General features: G+C 47.1%; 1 protein-coding gene across 4 annotated transcripts in view; it reads right to left on the bottom strand.

Annotated features, from left to right (window-relative positions):
- Positions 1-25,238, bottom strand: part of NPRL3 (NPR3 like, GATOR1 complex subunit) — a 649,409-nt gene that overhangs the window by 61,145 nt on the left and 563,026 nt on the right. The window lies entirely within an intron of this gene.

Genomic DNA, 25,238 nt, shown 5'->3' with positions numbered 1-25,238 from the left:
TGCTTTCACCAAAGTGCCATTACAATTAAAACAAAAATTAAAAACACAACAATCAATGAAGGTATGGCACGAAAATATCAGTAGATCATGAGGCAGACAGCAAGGACAAGAAATGGGACTTCAGACGAGTATGAGGGTTATTCAAAGACTGTGAATGGTGTTCATGTTATGTTGTATTGCCATATATTTACTTTGTGTATTTGTTGCTTAGTGGGAGGGTCAGTTATCCTGTGTTAGAGTGTTTCCCCTTAGCTTTGGTTAGGCAGAGAAATCCTCAGCAACACAGGAAGAGTGAAGCATTTTTTATTACATTTTCTTTAATAAATTGGCATATGTTGATAAATCCTCAAACAGTTGTCCGCCTTGTATTACTGACCCCTCACACTACCCTGACGAGGATTTCCCTGCCTAAAATAAATAAACTAAAGGAAACATTCTAACAATGGATATCTGTCCCTCACACTTATACATACAATACATGAATAAGGAAATATGTGGCAGTTGAAAATAACAAATAGTCGAATTCACAGTGTAACCACAGTCTCTCTTCCCAACCTGGGGGAATTCCCCTTCCACAGTTTAAACCTGATTCTGTGCCACAGTTCAAGAAAAGAACACAAGGAAATTGAGGGTTTCAACGAAAGTTCCAACACTGTCTTATGTCACTTCAACTTGTCAGTGTAAAGTTACAACACAAAACATATAAGGCTTTCTCCATAAACAAGTTCTCAGTTCATAAATAGCAGCAATAATTGTCTTGGTCAGGATGAATTTTGCCACAAAAAATAAATTCCAAAGAAATATAGTTCCTTTGCAACAGCTTTACTCAGATTTTCTTTTAGCACCATAACACAATAAATTGTCTCTGCAAGAACCACTCTGTAGCACTTCAGCTGCTTTTCCCCTGGCTTTGGCAATGGGAGTTTCTACAAGCTTTCACCAAATGTTGGACAAAGTATGGGGAATAAGTCTCTGAGCTTGTGGACCTTTCATTAGCCCCTTTCTGCTGTTGACATTATGGACTAAATTGCTCTTGCCTAAGTTTTAGTTTCTCTTGGCTTGGTATTGCTTGCAGGTCTTGGCTTTTAACAAGATTGCCCCCATGGTTTGCTGGGTTTTTCACAGACTCACACCTTTAACATTACAGTAATTCGCATTGGTTAAAAAATGTTGCTATTCATCATTAAGAGATTCAAATTCATCCTGGGAATCACTTACCCTTCTCCGCGAGTACCGCGTCTGATTCTGTTCAATAGTTCTGTATCCAAAATGAAGTTCTGACCTTCTGTCACTCACACGTGATCTGTTGCTCACTTGCCGAATGCTTGTCTGAGCCATGTAAAGGGGAATGGAGGGCTCTGGGGTCAATACAAACCTGTGAACTCACTGGGTAAAACACGTGCCTCCATTGCTTTCGCCGGTCGCAGGACTTCTGCTTTGGTGGCTTCTCGCTTCCTTTAGTCAATCAACACCTGCACCGCCGGTATTTGGAGCTTTGCTTGCTCCGGAGATGATCTGATGCACGTCAGTGTGCAATTTCCGTGAGAAGAGGACACTTTCTTGCTGCTTGCTGCATTTTGATAACGTGCGCTGGGAGTTCTAAGAACTCGCGCATTTCGCATTTCCCTACTTGCCAGCTCGCTCGCTTCCAGGAGGAGGCGGAGCTCTGTGCCTGTCACGTGACTGCTCACGTGACCTACCCAGGCCCACAAAACAGAGCTCAGCACAGCCGAGCGGCGTGTGCAATTTCCGTGAGGAGAGGACACTTTCTTGCTGCTTGCTGCATTTTGATAACGTGCGCTGGGAGTTCTAAGAACTCGCGCATTTTGCATTTCCCAACTCGCCAGCCCGCTCGCTTCCAGGAGGAGGCGGAGCTCTGTGCCTGTCACGTGACTGCTCACGTGACCTACCCAGGCCCACAAAACAGAGCTCAGCACACCCTTGCGGCGTTAAGCCCGGCCGCGTAAAGGGCGTCTGCCGTGATTCCTGCTGTTTGGCTGTTTGCTGCTTTACTGCTGTCTGCAACTGTGAGATAAACAATGACCTTGCTATCAGACGACCCCCAAACCTGGAAAAAATCATCACAGCAACGTCGCGTGACTAACCCTTGGGCCAGGATGAAAGCCATTGCTGGGGTTAAGGTAAGCAAAACCACTGGCCGTGCGCTAATGGCTGCAAATAATTCATCAACACTAAAAAGCACAATAATTACTGGGGAAATTAAACCTTTAACATCTCCCCCATCATCGACTCTTGATGAACGATGCACCCCAGATGACCGCTCCAATGTATTGCTCCAGCCTTGCGTTCTTTTAGAAGCGCCAGCATTCCAACCTGACAACCAATATTCATCAGGCACTTGTGTTACCAATCTCGAATGCAATCCAACTCCCAATGGCGATCCCTGTGCAAGAGCGCTAGCCAGCGAATCTGACTCAGCTGCATTTCAAGCAGCTAGCGCCGACCGGCCGAATTTACCTAGCCTCTCTGCTGCCATTCGGGTGTCTCAGCCTGATGCGAGAACTCCTCCAACTGAGCGATCAATGAATTCAGTCTTGTTGGCTCCTGTGCCTTTCAGGACTGATAACTTCACAAATGGTGTTGACCTCTGGAAAGAAAAAGGTCTTCTTTCAAATGTAGTGACTGACGAAGAACTGCTTAAAATTTCTAATTTAGACTTGGGAAATCCTCTGTTGAATAATTCGAACACCAAACATACTTTGCACATTAATCGACCACTAATGCCCACAAAGGTGCCGACTTTACTTCTTAATGCCAGAAACACTCTGTCACAGGAGAATTTCTCTAGTTACTCTCTGGCCAAGTCAAGTGGCTTACAGACTGGCACGATCAACGCCAAACACGTCTTGAAGCCCCCTGTTTATATTCCATGTCCATCATCTACAACAAATTTAAGTGGCTCTCTAATCGACCCTATTACACTAAAACCAGCAGGTCGAGCTACTTCAGAAGTCGTACTTGAATGCACCGAACCTGAGAACGACAGTGCCTTAGCTTGCCAAGCACCTGATGTTAGGCATCCTTACATGTCAAGCATAAACGATAAATCCATCAATCTTAATATTCCAAGTATTTCCCAACTCCCAGTACAAAATCTCAAACTATTGCCTATACTTCTTGATCGGAGCGCGATCGCTCGTGCTAGTCGCCTGCAAAGAGTCGCTGAGCTTAAAAGAAAAAGCATATCCACCATACCTCCTCGACATGGAAATCCAACACTGAATGCGAGTACTCCGCATCATATGCAATCTCAATCAAGCGACGAGGTTCATTCAACAAACTTTGTAAAGAAATGTTCCACATTTAATCCGCAGTACAATCTGGATAATTCAACTTGCTCCTCATCACTTCAGGAACTTGAGCCACAACTGCTCGGTATTTCATCTGAAGCACTTTCGCAGATCCATAACAATGTGTTGGCCGCCTCGGCGGTTGCTCTAGCACCATTTACAAAAATCTTTGAGTCTCTGATTGGCACGATAAGTGATCAAGGTGCTGCAATATCCAATCTAACGACAAAAATTGACAAGTTAGAACATTTCTCGAGCTTTCTACAGGATCAAATGACAACTAATGCAGAAATTGCAATGAGATGGCAGGACAGGCTGAGTGATCTAGCCGCTCGGCATCATTGCCAAAATGATGCTTTAATGGAAGGCCTCTTGGACTCTGTAAAATGGATGCGAAAGAATACATCCATTCAAGTATGTGGAGCCCCGGTGTCTCGAGACACATATTCTGGTTCTAGTCATTCTCCATCGAGAAGCGATTTGGTGACAGTTCCTAATGAATCTTCACAGTCTGGTTTACCAACAAGCTTGTTGGCTTCCATGCAGGACGCTCAAGATCCAACTCAGACTGCACAAGGCTCTGTTCCGCAAGTGAGCACCCTTGTACCACACACGATTCCGCTAAAAGGAACTGTATCATTGCAAACCTTAACGACAGTAAATTCTTTCAATATTTTTAAAGGCTCTGCAAAAACAATTGCTACAACAACAGAAAGCAATCAAAAAAAGATATCTGCGAAACAAGCCCAGCAATTAAAAAAAAAGTATTCCACCGAAACAAATACACGCAAGGTCAAAAAATTCATCAAAATTGTGGAATATGTCTCTGAAATGTCCTCTGATCATGTTCTTCTTCATATAGCTTCTGCAGCAGTAAAAAATATGCTACTTCAAGCAAACGAAGATCTTTTGGTATATGGCTTTGACCTCACCCTCGAGCCATTGGCCTCGAATTCCATTTCATCAACTAAAACAAATTTAGATCACGAGCCAAACCTTGGAGCTGCCAAGCGATCAGCCCTGCGTCAGTCTATGGTCTCATCCCCTGACATCTTAGATGCTGCCACGCATCAGTCTTTCGAAAGAAGAGCTAATAGCCTGAAAAGATTTCCACATGGGCCACGCAAATAACAACGATCACAAACTAAACAACAAGAGCTAATTCTATTGTCATGGAATACAAGGGGTTTCACACATTTATTCAACACATTCCAGGAATCTCTGGAGAATGTATTCATCATATGTTTACAAGAAACGTGGCTACGAGATCCTCCCACACGTGATGGTTTTTCCATATTAATAAATCCAGCTGGAAAGAACCCCAAAGGCCGGCCTTTTGCAGGATTAATAACTCTCTTGAAATCTGGAATTGGTGGACGTTGGTGACGTCTACAAACCCTAATACATTTGTGCAAAGCACTTTGATTAGACTATCATTGAGAGCTACGGTTTCTAATCTCTTAATTATCAATGGATATTGGAATCCCGCCATGATTTCATCCTCATCTTTCATTCAGTCAGTATTGAATGAAATTGATCTTACCTTTCTAAAATACGAAAACTTCTCTGTACTCATCTGTGGAGACTTAAACTGCAGCTGGTTTAAGTTTGATCTACCCTCCAAATCAAATGTTCGGCTGCCGGATTCTGAGGTTACTCCGAGAGGCCAACTTTGGGCCAAAGATCTTCTAGATCGCAACTGTCACATGCTGAATGGAGCAATTCAGGGCGACTCTCCCGCAAATCCAACATGGCATAGCATGACTCGGACGATAACACTTGATTATATTTGGGCCTCGTCTGACTTTTTTGAAAAATTATCTCTCTAAACGTGCAGCCGATGACATCTAGTGATCATGACTTATTGCGATTCGTTTGGTGCGAAGAGCATTGTGGCATGCCAGAAAAACACTTAGATCAACTTCAAATAAATGCTGCAGGAAATCGACTGAGAACCAACGGCTCTACGATCGCCCATTTAAGTCATAGCTTAAATGTACTTCAGACAGTAGAGTACACACCGCTTCTGACAGACCAAACTCAGATAACCCTTAATTCAAGAGTCCTTGGGACAATCTCGAAACACTTATATAGTTTAGAAATAGCAGAGGAAAAAAAATCATTAAGGAGGGACCTCATACAAATCAAAAGAACACAGTGTGATCAGAATTGTAAGGCTTTGGAAGTGAAGAAGCGGCGGCAATCATATAGAAACTGGTTAAGATCACATCTTGTCATAATCGATCAAGGACGAGCAGAATCCATGTTAAAACTTCTGGTACAGAAAAACACATGTGAAATCTGGGCCATTTTAAATGGAAGTCGCTCGAAATCCAATCCTTCAATTTCTAATGAAATTCCGAGGAGAAATGGCGTGAATATTTCACTTTATTATACGAAAACTCTGCATTGGAAGTTTCTCTCCCGCCGAGTGTGTCAAATTCCAGTTGGGACCTAATACCTTCGTGCGAAGAGATCGAATTTGCAATCGCTAAGCTAAAAAATTCAAGAGCTGCCGGCCCCGATCAAATATCAAATCTGATGCTTAAAAAGCACAAATCACATTGGGCCAAATTCATCCACAAACTATTTCTTCAGATTGCTACTAGCAAGAAGCTGCCCTCTTCCTGGTCCAAGGCAATAGTGGTCCCGATATATAAGAAGGGTTGTCGGGCTGATCCTGCGAACTATCGCCCGATCACCCTTCTCAACACTATTGGCAAGATTTTTGGATCCTTCTTGCGCCAACAGCTGGTTAATTGGGCCCTCTCATCTGGTAAATTTGACTCCAGACAATCAGGCCTCACAAAAAATGTTGGCACCGATATGAACCTTATACTCTTGTCATTTCTAAAATTGTCAGCACTGGAAGCGAAAAAAAAAATCTTTTTTGCATTCGTCGACCTTCGACAAGCTTTTGACGCCATCAATCGGACCAAATTATGGGCAAAATTACGCTTGTGGGAGTGCCCAGGTCATCTGTTAGATCCCATCATTGCCCTGCAATCTGACACCTCGATCCAAAACAGAGTCAATTCACAAGGCGACCTCACAGATCCAATAAGAACTTTCAAAGGCGTCAAACAAGGCTGTCCACTCGCAGCAGACCTCTTTAAACTCTTTATAGCCGACCTACCAGAGTGGCTAAATTCTGTCCATTGCTTTCCTCCCAAGCTTAATGGTCACACTGTAAATCATCTGGTCTACGCTGACGACATAGTGCTGGTCGACCAGACTCAAATCGGCCTCCAACATCTTCTCTCCCGCTTGCAAGAGTTTCTATCCGCCAATGAGCTCTGTTTGAATGCAGAGAAAACAAAAATTATCTGCATTGGACGATCCATGTCAAAGAAAGATACATCTTTCCGTTGGCATATAGAGCAAAAAGCCCTAGATGTCGTTAAGTCGATCAGCTATCTAGGTGCAATGGTCAATGACTCGCTATGTGAAGCTGCCTGGATAGATGACTTGATAGCTAAAACAAAGATCTTGAGTCTTCAAGCGGCCAAAATCAACTTTGACTATGGAAAATTTTCCATCACGCCTGTTATCATGTTCTACCTCCAAAAAGTAATACCAACAATAACCTTTGGCGGTGAAGCTGCCTTGAACATTGATCATAATGTCTGGAGCCGTCTGGAAGGAAAATTTTGGAGACATGTCTTGAATCTTCCGAATTACATCTCAATATCAGCACTGAGATATGAGTTAGCTCTGAACTCAATCTACATGACACTCGTCTGGAAATCTTTATCAACTCTACGTAAGATACTACTTGGTTCCTCTATTCCCGCATATAACATTCTCAAGCCAAGTAAAGATTCCACGGATAACGTACTGATTCATGCATGGAAGCTTAAGCTAAACTTGATTATGGCTGAAGCAGGCATACTTGAAGAAGAGTTAATCCAGCGCCCACAACACGCGAAGAAGAAGCTAGCAACATGGGATTGGATTACAACGTACAACAGCCGCTCAGCCCTCAAGTCCACCCTTCCTTTCTCCAGAAGTATGGTTAAATTACACTCTCAACCAAAATTTCTCACAGACTGCCCTTCGCGCCATCATAAGGCACAATTGTTGAGGTTACGATTGAATGCTCTAAACACTAATGAGATGCTCTGGATGCGTAAGAACAAAGATACAGTCAACAACAAATGCCGCTTCTGCAAAACATCAGCAGTCGAGTCTCTAAAACATCTGGCAGCAGCATGTCCCATGTTGACTAAACTACGTGAAGTACATTTAAAGGAATTCAAACCACTATCCAATGAGTCAGACGATTGGTGGGACTATGCTGTGGCAGGGCATAACATCAAGCTGTCCTGTCACTTAATTAACTTTTTTGATGAAGCTTTAAAGTCAGTTCCTATCTGAATGGCATAACTGCGCAATCGGAAACAACCCATTTATATCAGAAAGTACTCCGTGAGACCGACTCTCCCAATAGTCTAGCTTGAACTGTTAAATAAGATCTGAGTAATACGAAGGAAGAGTTGGAAAGAAGGAAAGGAAGAAATACTTCACTTTTTTTCTCTCTTTTAGATGAAATGTAACAAAAACATGAAATAATTTTATCAAGTTGAAGTTTTACAATAAAAAAAAAAAAATCTCCTCCAGGCCCTTGGGTGCACGCCAGTCTCCTGAGACAGCCTCCCAGGAAGGAAAACTTCCCTTGTCTTCGCTTCCTGCTGTGCAGCCTCTGCAACACGGGTCATCAATGGGCAAGCTTCTTTCCTGCACGCTTCCCACTGCACAACCTATGCTCATCCAATTCCGGGAGGCACAGACCCTCCCAGGGGTCCTGATGTCCTCTCCCTCTTCCAACTTCAGTATGGGCTGCCTGCACGAGTCACGCTGCTGCTTCTCACTGCTACTAATCTTCTCCTGCTCTTTCATGGCCTGCACCTGAGGGGGCCTTTTAAGCCTCTCTCAAGTGTGTGGATCACTGTGATTAATGATTTGACTACTCCTGCAACTTTGCACCTCTTCAGCCTTCTTCCTCGTCCCAGTACCTAGGGAATTATGGGACTTGAAGTCCTTAATGACAAAGTTTTCCCCATTTCAGTTTTTTTTACAATAAGCCATTAAAACAGTAGGACTTTGGGGAAAGTTAAACAAGGGGGTTTCCCATTCCTCCTGATCTGCTCCCCCCTGATGTGATTCTCCCGCAGAACACCACCCCCAGGGTCGGCATCCGAAAGCACCTGCCTTTCCCTGTCCACGTGAGAAAGGTCCCAGGCCAGGTTTCCTGGGAGAATCATTGCTGATTCATCACAAAAGGTGTCTCCTAAATTGATTGCAGACATTGCTTTAAACAGGCACTTTCAAGTCAAGTGCTCAAGTGCTTTTTCTCCATCCCAAGTCATAATTAAACAGTACTGTATCATAATGTATGATGCAATAACACAGGTTTGCTAATTATTTTCACACATTTAACATTTAACTCGTGAAATTCAAGTCCCCATTTCAAAGAAAATTCAGTTCAAATTGGCATCTCCCTCACCAAAGCAACACCACCTGTTCCTTCAGTCCTAGCTTCCTCCAAGTGGTGGTTGTGTGCTGAAGGGTAATTATCCACCTCCTTACTTCAGTGTTTCGTTGCACTTTTGAACTTCCTGACAACTCTTAAGTCGTAGCATTATAACACTGTGCCAATGTTCAGTGAAGCTCAAGTTGTGTGTGTTTCCTCCTTTCCCATAGTGTGTGCTAATCTTGTTTTGCAGGGAACGGGACTTCAAAATGGGCATATGATGGAGGAACCTTTGAAAGTGCCCAAGATCTTTCACAATCCATTTCTCTTGCCAGAAAACAAATCTATGACCTACAGGTTACATAGGTATTAGCAGCTGCTCTATCCAACAAGACAATTTACAGATTTGTTTCTGCAGCTTGTGGGTTACATAGATCTGTGCAACCAGTTTCCAATCTCGAGACCTAAACAAAAGAATTTGGGAACTAACCACAACCTTTGCGCTCAACGCTAGGATTTAGTGGGGTGGGATGTTGCAGGGAAACCACAAATTAAGGACGCTTCCCTAACGTTCTGATGATATAATAGGAAAAACACAAATCAACTTGGTTTCTAACAGCGCCTTCCCTGAAACAATTATTTCTATTTTATATTCTAATTATACTAGTAATAAGTTCTCATCACTGTTTTATTATAGTCTCAGTGAGCCTACAAGTGTTTTGAGCTTTGCTCTTCATTGGGGCCTTAAACGTTTTCCTCATGATTGCGTTAACAATTATTTTAATTCAAATGATATGTTAAGCAATCTCGTGAGGTTAGTATCCTTAACATGCGCAGACATGTACTTGATTAGATTCTCGTGTCATGGTCTTAAAGCATCCCTCCTAATGGTATCTTCAGGTTTTGGACCACACCATGCTAAGTGTGTCTCCTAATTAGGACGCAGACCTGTATTTTAGCAGGTCTGGTACATCATGTTCAGCAATATAGGCAAACGTGCATGTTATCGCGGGTGAGTGAATCTCCTGATTGATGGAGATTGGTGCCTAGAGTCGGGACCGTTGTCCGTCTCGTTGATGAGAAGGAACAAGTTACTTACCTGTAACTGTTGTTCTCCAGCATGGGTCTGGCATGGATTCACATGCTCATGAATATTCCCCGTCGTCAGGCCGGGAATCCTCGGTATAGAAAAAAATCAGTATCAGTTTCGTTTCTGATCTGTCTTTCTCAGTAGTAACCAATCACTGGTCTCTGGGTCATACTGCACCCAACCAATGACTGCCCTCTCCCTAAGCCCCGCCCCTGGCAGCCATCCTCAGATTTGGTAGCATGTGAAGTGGAAGTATGACCAAGTGAAGAGCCGCAGAGAGGTAGGCGGGAGGGTTCGAATGTGAATCCATGCCAGACCCATGCTGGAGAACAACAGTTACAGGTAAGTAACTTGTTCCTTTTCCAGCATGGGGTCTGGCATGGATTCACATGCTCATGAATATAAGAATACATAGCAGTATACACATGCACAACCACGGGAGGTGGCAAAAGGCTCAACATCAAGCCCTTGGACATGAAGGAGGGGTGCGTCCTCAGCACCACCCTCGTGTCGTGAAAAGTCAAGTATGGAGGCTTGCAAGACAGGGCCTGGATCTCTCCCACTCGTCGTGCAGAGGTGATGGCCACGAGGAATGCTGTCTTCCACGACAGAAACTTCAACGGCACTGAATGCATGGGCTCGAATGGGGCCCCCATGAGCTTAGTTAGCACCACGTTGAGCTCCTATGCCGGGGCAGGGGCCTTCACCGGCGGGAATGATCGGAACAGTCCTTTCATAAATTCCTTCACCAGTCGATGAGACCACAAGGACGCCCGTCCTGTAGCTCTGGTGTAACGTGAGACGGTAGCCAGATGTACCTTGATGGAAGCGTGAGATAGGCCAGTCTTGGCCAAAGACAATAGGTACGGCAATACTCGAGGGGCCGTAATCCGCAGAGGGTTAATCTTCTGTGCACGGCACCAGACAGAGAACCTCTTCCATTTGTGTCCGTAGCACTTGAGAGTTGAGGATGCCCTGGCCTTCGCAAGAACCTCTCTGCAGTCGGCCGGGATGTTGTATCCTCCAAACTCTAGTGCTGCAGGAGCCAGGCCTGCAAGTTCAGCGACTCTGGTTCGTGATGAAGAATGGCGCCTCCTTCTCTGGAGAGAAGATCCGCGTCCGTCGGCAGCTTGACTGGTGTGGACGCTGACAAGTCCAGAAGGTCCGGGAACCAGATCTGCCTCGGCCACGCGGGTGCCACGAGGATCATCCTGCACCGGGACCTCTTGAGCTGGTTGACGAGCCGGAGTAGCAACGGCGGGAACGCATAAAGGAACAGGCCGTCCCAGGGGAACGAGAAAGCATCGCCCATGCTCCTCGGTTGGGGAAACCTGCTGGCGAACCTCCGGCACTTGGAGTTCTCCGCCGTCGCGTAGAGATCGATCTGGGGTTCGCCCCATCTTCGGAAGAGTCAGTCCACTTGATCCTGGCGCAGTTCCCACTCGTGGTGTTTTTTATCCCTGCCAGATGAAAGGGTACCAGAAACATCCCTTGGGCGACGGCCCAATGCCACAGATCCTGGGCTTCCTTGGATAGGGCAGGGGATCTGGTTCCGCCCTGCTTCCGAATTTAAAACATCGTGGTGGTGTTGTCGGTGAAGATCCTCACCACCTTGCCCTTGAGGGACGGAAGGAAGGACCTGAGGTCCCAGAACACTGCACGGAGCTCCAAGATGTTGATGTGGAGTGTCTTCTCCTCCGGGAGCCAAAGGCCTCTCGCGTGGAGACCCCCGGTGTGCGCTCCCCAACCTTCCAGGGAGGCATCCGTCGTCACCGTCACCTGGTGGGCCAGGGCTAGGAAACCTGTTCCTGCCGTCAGATGAGAGCGGATACCCCACCATCGTATCGCCTGACAGAACGCTTCGTCGAGCGGGATCCTGTCCTCGATGCTGCCCATCGGCCGGATCCAGTGGGCGTTGAGAAATTCTTGCAAGGGCCGCATCCGAAGTCTGCAGTGGCGCACCAGATAAATGCAGGAGGACATCATTCCGAGGAGGGACTTGATAGACCTCACTCTGGCCACGTCCGTGGCCAGCAGTCGTTGCACCTTTCCCAGGATGGTCCTTATTCTTTCCTCCGACGGTGAGGCCTGCCGCGCCACTGTGTCGAGCTGAGCTCCCAGAAACAGGGCGACTCCTTGTCCTTGCCCGTATGAGCCAGCCGTCCAGGTAGGGGTAGACGTGGATCCTCTGCAGGTGCAGCTGCACCGCCACCGGTGCTAGGCACTTGGTGAACACCCTGGGCGCTGATTTTAATCCGAACGGGAGGGCCTTGAACTGGTAGTGCCGCCCTTTGACCATGAACCTGAGGAACTTTCGGTGTCTCTTTAGAATAGGGATGTGGAAGTATGCATCCTCCAAGTCCAACGACGACAGGAAATCGCCCTCCTCCAGCTGTCCCAGCACGTGTTGGAGGGTGACCATACGGAACTTCTGTGCCTTGATGTATTTGTTCAGTCGTCGCAGGTCCAGGATGGGACGCCATCCTCCTGTCTTCTTCTTTACGAGGAAGTATCTTGAGTAAACTCCGGAGCCCTGAAGCCTCTTTGGAACGAGCTCGATGGCACCTTTCCTGAACATCGCCCTTACTTCCAACAGCAGTTGAGGGATGTGATTTTCCTTCCTGGCCACGGGAGGAATGCGGGGGCACTTCTTCTGGAACTCGAGGGCGTGCCCCAGGGCCAGGGTGTCCAGCACCCAACGGTCGGTGGAGATGGACTCCCACATGCCGACGAATTTCATCAGCCGGCCTCCCACCGGGGTGCTTCGGCGGGGTCTCGACCCGACGGTCGGTTCAATCTTGCTTGGAGGCCGCTTTGCCTCCTTGACCACCTTGGCGACGACGGCGGGATCCACCTGACTTGCCGCGTCCCCTGTAGGCCTCCTGCGACGAAGATCTTGCCACTTGACGGTACGTAGAGGAGCTGCTGCCGGCTCCCTTGGAGGCACCCTGTCTGCCTCCGGAGCTCCGAAAGGACGGCCGTTGCTGTTGGAGCACACCCAGTGCACGGGCCGTCTCCATGTCCTGTCTTGATCGCCTGAAGGTACTCATCAACCGCCTTGCCAAAAGGGTTGTTCCCATCGAAGAGCATGTCCAAAACCTTGGTCTGTACGTCCTGGCGGAAATCCGTCGCCTTGAGCCATCCTCGTCGTCTCAGGCAAACGCCGTTGCCCAACTGACGGAAACCGGTGTCGGCGATGTCCGTAACCACCGTAATGGCGTGGTCCGAGGCAATCTCACCTTCCTGTAAGATTTCCAGGGCCTCAGCCATCTTGACGTCCGGAAGGAAGTCCAACAGAGGGGTGATCTTGAACCACAACTCCCTGTCGTAGCGGGCTACGATGGCCAGGGTGTTGGCCGCCTTGATGGTTGTCGCTGCAGATGAGATGACCCATCGTCCCATCGTATCCAGCTATCTACCCTCGGCGTCCGGCGGGGAGGTTGAAGTCGAGGCCGATGCCCCACCCGCTTTCTTCTTGGCCGCCGCCGAAACGACCGAGGTAGGTTGCGTCCTAAGGCACAAGGGGGCAGCGTCGGGGACCCGGTACTTCTTCTCGTACCGGTCCCTCTTCGCAGGAGCCGTGGCAGGGTTCTTGAGGAGGGCGAGCCCCTCATCCCAGATGTCATCAAGAAGCGGTACGGCGAGGACCGTCTTCCTTTTAGCCTTGCGCTGTTGGTAAAGGAACCCTTCCTTCTTCTTTTCTTTGGGGCAGAGCTGGAAGAGCTTGGATGCCCTGGAATTCATAGCATGGAAGGATCCAATCTCGTCGGGCGGTGACGCCCGGGCAGGGGGAGACGGGGGACATGTCCCGTCGTCGTCGCCTCCGTTGTCATCCGTACCCGTCGTAGTCGTGTCCATGCCTATCATCCCCGTGGGTAGTGGACCGGGGGGAAGGAAGAGAAGGCCGCAGAGGCGGGAGAGGAGGCCTAGGATGCGTCCTCCTCCTCTTAAGTGGTGGGCTCTCCGAAGGTCCTGGCTCAGGTTACCCCGTCGGGTCTGGCTCAGGTACCTCTGTCGGGGGGTGGGGCAACCTAGTCCTTATCTCCGAGCATAAGGACTGGATGGCTGACAAAATGGCCGCTGAGGTGTCCTGCGGCGCCGAAAACAACAGGAGCGAGGGCTCTTGAGGAGCCTCATCTGCGACACCGTCGCTCTCGTCGTCGCCCTCGTCGGGATCCCTCCCGATGGGCTGGGCCTCTTCCACGACTTGGATGAGCTCCTCTTCAGAGGTCGTGTCCGTATCCACGATGGCCAGCAGCCCCTCCCCCACCCTTTCCAGCGAGGACTTCGTGGGGGTCTTCTCGATGGGCCTGAAAGACGACTCCCTCCGCGGTGGCAGGGAGACGCTGGTACCTGAGGGCGCCCTCCACTGGTGTAGCCTCCACAGACTGAGCCAGGGCCGCGGCGACATCCTCAATCGAGGTCTTAGCAGGATGAATTAAGGCCAACGTCACCTTCTGTACGCCTGGGGCCTTCACCTTGGGGGGAGGGTCTGAGCCTCACTCCCCCTCTGCCGGAATCTTCGAGATCGACCGGGGCCTCTCCAGAAGCTTCGCTGGGTTCTCGGACTTCCTCTTACCCGAGCCAGAGCATTGGCTGGTGGTTGATGGCGCCGGGGAGGATGCGCCCTGCCTGGCAGCCAAGGAGCCCGACCGTTCGGCGCTCCCGGTGCCCGCGGACTCGCGGTGCTTAGCCTTTTGTTGGGCCCCCGTCGCCGGGGCGCCCTCACAGGACTTAGAAGACCGCTCAGACTTCTTTTTCTTCTTCTCGCCTGACGGGCTCTTCCCTTCCAGCCAGTTGGCGAGACGGAGGTGGCGATCCTTCATGGTCCGCTCCGACATGTTCCCACAAAAAACGCGCAGTCCTTTTCCTTGTGCGTCTTGTCCTCATGGAGACAGTAGAGGCATAACGAATGCTCGTCCTCCTTGAAAACGTTCTGAAGCTGGCATACAGGGCAGGTCCTGAACAGCTTCCCGGGCGTCGAGCTTCCTTTCTCCTGGGCCATGACCGGGGTAGGCCTTGGAACTTCTGGAATCCTCCAAAAGCGTAACGACGAAATCTTCACCCTTGAGGGGCGTAGAAACTCCGAAACGGATCCCCGTTGATCGGATGTAGACACGGTGGAGCTTGAGGCTCTATTTAACCGAAAAAATGAGAAAATCTCCAGAAAAAAGCGCGAAAACACAGCAAAAGCTCGAGAGCTACAGCATGAGGACTCCCAACACTTGAACGTGCGGTAAAAATCTGAGGATGCCTGCCAGGGGCGGGTCTTAGGGAGAGGGCAATCATTGGCTGGGGGTAGTATGACCCAGAGACCAGTGATTGGTTACTACTGAGAAAGACAGATCAGAAACGAAACTGATACTGATTTTTTTCTATACCGAGGATTCCCGGCCTGACGACGGGGAATATTCATGAGCATGTGAATCCATGCCAGACCCCATGCTGGAGAACTTATCATTACTATTTGTGTATTTTTCAATAAACACACTAGAATTAGAATATAAGTTAGGTTACTTTTAATTGTTTCAGGGAAGGTGCTGTTAGGAACCAAGTTGTTTTGTGTATTTTTAATCTCGAGAGCTAGTTTACAAGGAGAGGGGTCCAATGCCCTGCAGGTTACATATAAATCTCTATTGCAGCTGCTTAACTCACCGAGCAATATAAAACTCCTTCACGCCTTCTCGCATGCTTTGCCTCTGGTGCTTTAAACCATGTACCCTAAATATTGGTAACAACCACAAACAGGTACAATTTGTCTATAAAGAACTCTGCATCCAGCAACACCATCAAGTCTACTTAGTCGGCCAGCTTTGTATTTGCTTCTACATTAGTCTATAGTGTTTTTCATAGTTACATATTTATGAAAATAAGGATTAAAAGCCATTTACAGCACAATACCCTCTACTATGTCTCCAGCTATGATTTCACTTAAACATCATAAATTAGTCTATCTAAACAATTATACTCCTCCCAACAGACCAACATCACAACACTACACCTATACATCCAACTAACAGCCACAGACAATGCATTCTACCACCATTGGCACATGCAGCTCTCCTTCGACCCAAATGCCTCTATTCTCTTGACATAGAACACCTAGAAACAGCCCAACATGCAGAGCTCAGGGTACTCCCGTTCTACACACATCAACACAACAGCAAAGCCATCTTAAATGTTCTCCTCTCTTCCTACCACCTCAACCACCCACCTCTCTTTCAGATCGGCCAGATTGCCTGGATACCATGCAAATGGCAGGACAGGGCAGTATAAATCCCAATAACATAATCAAATAATTTAACAGTGCCCAGACAAAGAGCACACAAGAGGCAAACATGCAGGGACCATAATGGAAGATTTCAGAGTGTCCTGAAACTGTGTATAGAGCAGGGGTGCACAACTGATTTTGACAGAGGGCCGAACGTCCCTGATATGAGGGCTATAGTGGGCCGAAAAGTAAATGTGGGCGGGGTGCTAGGCGGGGCGTGGCAGGAGGCTTTTTCAACCCCCAATTTGTATTAAACATATGGAAAAAGAATATGTTTTTGAGGGTAACGATTTTTGTGTGCATTTCAAACTTACATTTTGTACTACACATTTTCCATTGTTATAATTTATTTCTATTTAGTTATTGTATATCGTCTGTTTAATTAAATTATATATATTTTATTGACCTTAGATTGGACATTCCGTAATTTTGGACTGCTATACTTTGCTGTTTGGGTTGCCCAAGAGGAGTATGGCTTTCGTTGAGTCAGGTTTCCTCAAAAAGCAAAGGATGTACATCCCCTAGCTGTGCCTGTTTTAGCTTTATTATTGGGTTCACTCTTGGAGTGCAACACTATGCCCCATGGCTCCCACCCCCATCCAAACACTATGCCCCATGGCCCCCTCACCCCCAACCAAACACTATGCCCCATGGCTCCCTCAACCCCCAACCAAACACTATGCCCCATGTCCCTCACCCCCAACCAAACACTATGCCCCATGTCCCTCACCCCCAACCAAACACTATGCCCCATGGCCCCCTCAACCCCAACCATACACTATGCCCCATGGCACCCTCACCCCCAACCAAACACTATGCCCTATGGCCCCCTCACCCCCAACCAAACGCTATGCCCCATGGCCCCCTCATCCCCAACCAAACCCTATGCCCCATGGCTCCCACCCCCAGCCAAACACTATGCCCCATGTCCCTCACCCCCAACCAAACACTATGACCCATGACCCACTCACCCCGAACCAAACATTATGCCCCATGGTCCCCTCGCCCCCAATCAAACACTATGCCCCAAAGCTCCCACCCCCATCCAAACACTATGCACCATGTCCCTTACCCCCAACCAAACACTATGACCCATGGCACCCTCACCCCCAACCAAACACTATGCCCCATGGCACCCCCAACCAAACACTATGACAGTTGGAAAAAGAACACCTTTTTGGAGGTGTACCGTTTTATTTGTATTTAAAATGTACATTTTTTACTATACATTTCCCCAAATCATACAGGATGAAACAGTGAACCAAACATACTTGATCAGTGAGAAACATTGCAGCGTTTCTCAGCTGTCAGTTTCTGGATCTCGGGCTCCAGTGACTTTGTTCCTACTCTCAGGATAGCATGGAGATGTTGGTCAGTTAGTCTTGTCCTTAGGCTGGATTTATGTAGTTTCATTTGTGAAAAAACTTGCTCACAAATGTAAGTACTGCCAAACATAGATACCATCTTTAATGCTTCCTGTGACAGATTGGGGAATTGAGCAGTGTCCAGAGACTGATAAGACTAATAAAGGCATCTCTCTGTGCTTATTTTTGAGGGCACTACAGCACTGAAGTTCAATCAGTTCCAGTTGCAGTTCAGGTTGCACACTGTCAACATCAGCAGAGAAAGGGTCTGCAAAAAGTTTAAAAGAGGCTCGCTGGGATTTGAATTGTGAGAAACGATTCTCAAAAACATTTTGCAGTTCCTTCAGAACCTTCACATGCCGATACATCCTACATACTTGTCATGGGGGAAAACCTCTGCACATGCGTGGTAGTGTACCAGCATCCCTTTCTTCAGTTGTGCTGTCAGAAGCCTTAACTTGATTTCAAAGGCACAAACTGCCTCAAACAGATCCGATATTAGATTTTGGCTTCCTTGCAACTTTAAATTTAAATCATTGAAAAGGCCTATCAGGTCAGTCAGAAAAGCAAAGTCAGCTACCCAGTCAATATCTTGCATGACAGAAGTGTCCATTCCCTTTTCATCAAGAAATGCTTTTATTTCGTGCCGTAAAGCAAAGAATCACTTCAGCACATTGCCACGACTACACCATCGAACATCGGTGTGATATAGGACATCACCATAATCCGCCTTTACCTCTTCTAAAAACACCTGAAACGATCAGTGATTTAAAGAGCATGCACGGACCAAATTAACCGTTTTCACAACAAAGTCCATCACTTCAGTGAATTTCAAATGTTTTGCACATAATGCCTCCTGGTGGATGATGCAGTGATAATTTTTTTAATGGACAGCCTTCTCGCCCAGGTGCCTTTTCAAACAGCCAATAAACCCATTTTGCTCCCCAACCATGGCTGGCGCCCCATCAGTCGTCACGCCTACCAAAGCATCCCATGGCAAATTTAAATCATTGATGACTTTTTGAAAGGCATTAAAAATGTCAGCACCAGTGGTCCTGCCATGCAAAGATACCAGGGAAGCCAGTTCCTGAAATACTTTGCATTGATTATCGACCCCCCAAATGAAAATTAAGAGTTGGGCTGTGTCACTTGCATCTGTGCTCTCATCAAGGGCAGCTGAAAAGAACTTGACATCCTTACACCGCATTTTCAGTTGGCTGTAACAATTGTCTGCCATGTCTAAAATACGCTGCTGGATACTCATACGTGAAAGGGGAACATTTGTAAAAGCATCTTTTTTTTCTTTACACACTGCCTCACAAATCTCCATCAGGCAGTCTTTAACGAAATCCCCATCTGTGAAATGACGTGCTGACCTTGCAATAAGCTGTGCAACCTTATAACTCGCAAAGGTGGCACATTCAGATTCTTTTTTGTTCTGGGCAAAAACACCCTGTTGCTTAGTCAGTTGACGGTGCTCCTGGTCAATCTTTCTTTTTTTTACTGCACTGAACATTGGCAGGGACATCTTTGGATAAAGATACAAACTCCACTGTTATGCTCCCACTACGACGGTCCAAGTCTAGAGTATATACAAATTATATACTTTTTTGAGAAGCCTAGAAGCAACAAAAGAACAAGATCAGATAAAGAACATAGCCTTGTCAGCATACCTTTTCATGCACGTATTGATGGATACTATTGATGGAAACTGCTGTGTTTGAGATTAAGGTGGAAATTGAGGACATTCTTTTAAATAAAGAAAACATTGCAAAGCACAAGCTGTTGCCAAATTATGATCTTTTGAAAGGAATTATCACATGATGTCCAATTACTTTAGTGAACATACAAAGAAACTGATCTCAGTTTCTTCCTGGCCAGGGCAAAACTGACAGGAACTCTACCATATTGCGCCAGAGAAATAGATTCTTCTGGGAGTACTACCAATTTGAATATTGCAAGCCATTTCCTTCCATAACTCAAACTGTCCACTTCAATGTATGATTCATAGTGTGTAGTAAGTGTCCATTTGCAGTTAAGCTTGCCCTCAAAGAGTAGTTACCTTCTCTAATCAATTTCATTGTGCATCTATGCAAGGGAGGGGAACAGGGAAGAACAAAACAGCAATCTTACTAGGCTTAGTGACATTGAGAATGCACAAGTGCATGTGAGAGGGGAAAAGTGCATGGACGGGGGAGAAGTGGAAAGTGCAAAGCAGAGGAGAAACCAATACATTTTTTATAAATACATAAATAATAAAGGCAACAAACAGTGGTAGTGCAGCCAGCAAGACAGCAAGATCAACATTCCCAATCGCTACAAAACTTGGAGCAGGAGCACTGGCTTGAGCATGCACATCATTTGTCCAGCAAGCTCTGTAACCCACTGGGCCTCCCCTTTCTGTAGCCCAGTAGGGTGAAATAGGGATTCTAGCAGAAGCTTGGCGTGTCCATAAGGGACAAATGAGTGACATGAGTGTCTGTCTGTCCTCAACTACACACGTTCTAATTGGCATTTTGTACATGCAGGATTTGTGTTTGTTCCCATCATTCATATAATTTACTAGAAATGTTCCGTACTCCAGTGGTATGGTCGGCTGGTTATATGATAATTGGTTTTTATACAGAGCAGTGTACAATTTACACTTGGTGCTGTAAAACACCCGCAAACCAGGTACATGTCCCTACCTAATTACCATAGAAAAATAAGTGTTTTGCTATTATAACAAAACTCTGGTTTGGGATACGGCAGCTGCTGCTGAAGAAAGTGCTCTCGTAGGGATCCGAACCCCCCACACCCCAACTCAGCACACACACTCTCAAGCATGCACCCATACAGACCCGAACCCCCCACCCCCAACTCAGCACACAAACTCTCAAGCAAGCACCCATACAAACCTGAACCGCCCACCCCCCAACTCAGCACACACACTCTCAAGCATGCACCCATACAGACCCAAACCCCCCTCCCCCCAACTCAGCACACACACTCTCAAGCATACACCCATACAGACCAGAACCCACCCACCCCCAACTCAGCACACTCTCGAGCAAGCACCCATACAGACCAGAACCCCCCCATCCCCAACTCAGCACACACACTCTCGAGCATGCACCCATACAGACCAGAACCCCCCACCCCAAACTCAGCACACGCACTCTCGAGCATGCACCCATACAGACCAGAACCCACACCCCAAACTCAGCACACACACTCTCGAGCAAGCACCCATACAGACCAGAACCCCCACCCCAACTCAGCACACACACTCTCAAGCATGCACCCATACAGACCCGAACCCCCACCCCCCAACTCAGCACACACAATCTCAAGCATGCGCCCATCCAGACCCGAACCCCCCACCCCCAACTCAGCACACACCCTCTCAAGCATTCACCCATACAGACCCGAACCCCCCACCCCCCAACTCAGCACACACGCTCTCAAGCATGCACCCATACAGACCCTGGCCCCCCGACCCCCCAAATCAGCACACACTCTCAAGCATGCACCCATCCAGAACCGAACCCCCACCCCACAACTCAGCACACACACACACACACACACTCTCAAGCATGCACCCATACAGACCTGAACCCCCCATCCCCCAACTCAGCACACACACTCTCAAGCAAGCACCCATACAAACCTGAACCCCCCAACTCAGCACACACACTCAAGCATGCACCCACACAGACCCGAACCACCCATCCCCAAATCAGCATACAAACTAGCAAGCATGCACACATACAGACCCTGCATCTCAACATGCACCGCACTTGCACTCCAAAACGAACATTCATGCACACCCGACACCCCCCACCCCTGCATCTCAACATACACAACACAAACATTCAAAAACAAACATTCATGCACATCTGACAACCCCCCACACCCGTATCTCAACATACACAACACAAACATTCGAAAACAAACATTCATGCACACCCGACACCCCCCCATCTCAACATACACAACACAAAAATTCAAAAACAAACATTCATGCACATCCGACAACTCCCATCTCAACATACACAACACAAACATTCAAAAACAAACATTCATGTACATCCAGCACCCCCCACCCCCGCATCTCAACATACACAACACATTCAAAAACAAACATTCATGCACATCCGACACCCCCCCTCCCCCACATCTCAACATACACAACACATTCAAAAACAAACATTTATGCACATCCGGCACCACCCCACCCCCCCACCTCAACATACACAACACAAACATTCAAAAACAAACATTCATGCACTCCCGACACCCCCCTCCCCCCATCTCAACATACACAACACAAAAATTCAAAAACAAACATTCATGCACATCCGACACCCCCCATCTCAACATACACAACACAAACATTCAAAAACAGACATTCATGTACATCCAACACCCCCCCACCCCCGCATCTCAACATACACAACACATTCAAAAACAAACATTCATGCACATCCGACACCCCCACACCCACCCCCCATCTCAACATACACAACACAAACATTCAAAAACAAACATTCATGCACATCCGACACCCCCCCACCAAACCCCCATCTCAACATACACAACACAAACATACAGCAGAACAGACCCCACACACAAACACAAAATAACAGACCACTTACCGGACGTGCTGGAAGGCAGGCTAGCTGGAACGCTGGCGAGGTAAGTTGAGTGGCACTACGGCTGGAGTGGCAAGCAAGGCTGAAATGCCTTCTGGCATCAAGCCTTATTGGCCAAGCCAGCCGTAGTGCTGGCCCTCCATTGGTGCAGCACACACGCACTACGTGGCTCGTAGGAGCGATGTGGTGCTTGTGTGCTGAGCCAATGACGGCCAGTGTTTTGTCCGGCCCGGAAGACAACAAAGACTTTCCTAATGGAGGGCGGCCGATGCTGCTTGGGGGCCGCCCTCCATTAGGAAAGTCTTTGTGCCTCGCGGGCCGGACAAAACAGCATGGAGGGCCGCAAATGGCCCACAGGCCGTATGTTGTGCACCCATGGTATAGAGTATGTTCTTTTAATGGTTACTTCTTAGTGTGGGTTTTGTGGCGAACCAGAAGAAGGATTCAGACTAAGGTGTGCCATGTTAAACATGTTTTATTTAAATGAAAAGGAAACGCCTATCTAATCCTACTGTTATGAGGAAAGTTCCCTACGTAACAAACTAAAAAGGGTGCTTGTCAAAGTCCAAAAGGAATAGTCCTTAGTCTAAATCCTATTAGTTTACTAGTCCCTACCACTTAAGAAAAATAAAGCTGAAAAAAGAAGGCCGGAGCTTCTGCCTGGTCCAATCACTTGGATCTCTTTCTTCAGTTCAGTCGTTAAAAGTTCATCAATTGTTCGCAATACAGTTCTCAACCCCTCGTCAGGTTTTGTATGCCAAGTCTCAATTCCACACAGTTCCCTCTTTCCAGGAAGAAAAGATTTTCTTAATACAATACCATTTCCTACGTGCTTTACAATGTTCTGGTTTGGTTCTTAATGACTGGAACCCTCCAGGTTCTCTCTCTCACCAGTTCTGCACTTTACCTTTCGTGTTTCTTGGGGTCCCCAAAGTCTGATGGCCCTCAAACAGGCTTACTTTAGAGGGGCCTCGATGGAGCGTTTGCCCATTTGGGTTTTCTTGGCTCCCATAACCCTCGTGACTTTTCCATCCATTAAATTCTTTGTTTCACAGGGCTCTCCAATGTTCTATGGCCCTCTGATATGCTTGATTCTTCTCTATTTGGCTTTGTCTGGTTTATGTAACCCATGTGGCTTTCCCAGCATCAATTATCACTGTTCGCCCCTCTCTACGGCATTACCTCCTCAGGAGCGTTCACCTCCCTTCCGCAGCTCAGCAGCTAATGCACTTTTTGTGAGGAGCTTGGGGATCGGGTCTCCCCCCTGCAGTCTGGTCTCAGCATCAATTAACGGGTCGCAGGCGCGCCACGACGTCCTTGTGGTCAAGCCAACAGACGAGACGTTCACTTTACCATCCCCGTCTCCTTCTTGACCCAGATTTCTTTGGCAGTAAGGATGCCAGACTTTCTGGCGTCTTGTGAGTATCTCGTTGGCTCTCCACGCTACTGCTGGCTCCGTGGTTTAGCGTGGCTGGTCCCTCCACAACGTCTTCTCATCAGAGGCTTACCTCTGTGTAGGATTCTCTCCCTCTCTGGTTCCACATTCCTCGTGGTTTCATGTACATCCTTAAAACAAAAGGGGTATGCCGCTGCTCTTCGTCTGTGAAGTTCAGGTCAGATCGAGCATTACCTGAAGCCAAAAAGATTGAAGAAATGTCACTATTTTGTGAAACCAAATTAGGATTAACAACAGTCTTTCCAATTTACCGGAATGGGAGTCCATGTCCCCAAGAGGGGAGTCACTCCCAGTGAGGTCCCACTTGCCCAGACCTCTACGGACGGTCTTACTGGGGTGGCTGTGTGAGGAGTCAGACATGGGAGGCAGACACATAGGTGAAGTTTTATCACAAGTCGCCATTCATCAAAATAATAAAGGGTAACACAAACATCTAATTTTCCCTAACCTAACAAAACTAAGACTAAAGGAATATGATCTAGTGTTCCAAAAAATGTCGGTCCCTCACACTAATACATACAAAAACCATACATTAAATATTTGGCAGTTTCAACTTTGTAACTTAACATATATTCAAACCTAGCAGGTTTGGCTCCCCTTCCCCTGGATCAATTCAGGATATTTTAAACCAAAGTTAATTTCAGGAAAGTTATTTTCTTTCGCCCAGTTACCCTCCAGATGGAATACCCAGTTCTTTAGCCCCGAAATATCCTTCACTTGGCAAAGTGACCTCTCAGTTCAAAAAGGCTTCTCACTCTTAGAACAATTGTTAAAGCTTTCACTTGGCAAATCAAAAGGTTTCTTTCTTCATACATCAATTTGAAAGTTAATGAAAAGATTATTTTCTCAGGAGACCAATCACTTTTCATCAAATTATGCTTATTCATAACTAAAACCTTAATCAGGATGGTTAATTCAAATGTTCGACTTCAGGCGGGATGATTATACAACAGTTCATAAAACACAGGAGTGGAATTGCACCTTCTTTTACAACACAATCTACCCAACCTTCAACCACCTTTAATGTACTTCAACTTCTCTTCTTCCTGGTCCATTCGCCTGTCAGAACTAACCACTATTTGTTCCTCTTCCTGGAATCCTGGAATACTCACCTGACAGGATACAACTCCCACTACTACTAATACTATTCATACTCACTATTTATACTCAGTGATAAGGTTTATTCCCAACTTTATACACTTGACTCGTCAAGGGACAATGCAGGTTATAATGTTCTCTTATTGGGTCTCTCCTTTCAGGCAAGTTGCATTAACTTTGTTTAACAATGGCCAACTTTTGGCTTGAGCAATCTGGGTTTTAATATCTTTCTGTTAGCCCTCTCCCTTTTGGGTAATTACATTCAATCTGCTTTCTTTGAAATTTTCAAAATGTGCTTACTTGCACAGTGGTCTATTTCGGAGCACCCCAGGGTTACCTAGCTCAAGCCAACTCACTGGTTTCTCTTGGTGTCTCTTCCGGACCTGCTTCTTACACTCTGCCGCTTGTCAGGTTTTCCCTTGTGTTTGACAGCTATGGTCTGCTTCTTGCTCTCACTGGAGCTCACACGGCTCCACGTGCGTGCTGGGTAAATTCTCATACTGAAGTGAGTTGCAGGACATGGAGAGCGAGTCTCTCCTTC

The sequence above is a fragment of the Ambystoma mexicanum genome, chromosome 2q (assembly GCF_040938575.1).
Source record: "Ambystoma mexicanum isolate Mex_15411 chromosome 2q, UKY_AmexF1_1, whole genome shotgun sequence".
Classification (NCBI taxonomy): Eukaryota; Metazoa; Chordata; class Amphibia; order Caudata; family Ambystomatidae; genus Ambystoma; species Ambystoma mexicanum.
The sequence above is the reverse complement of the archived record's forward strand: the minus strand, read 5'-3'. Positions and strand labels throughout refer to the sequence as shown.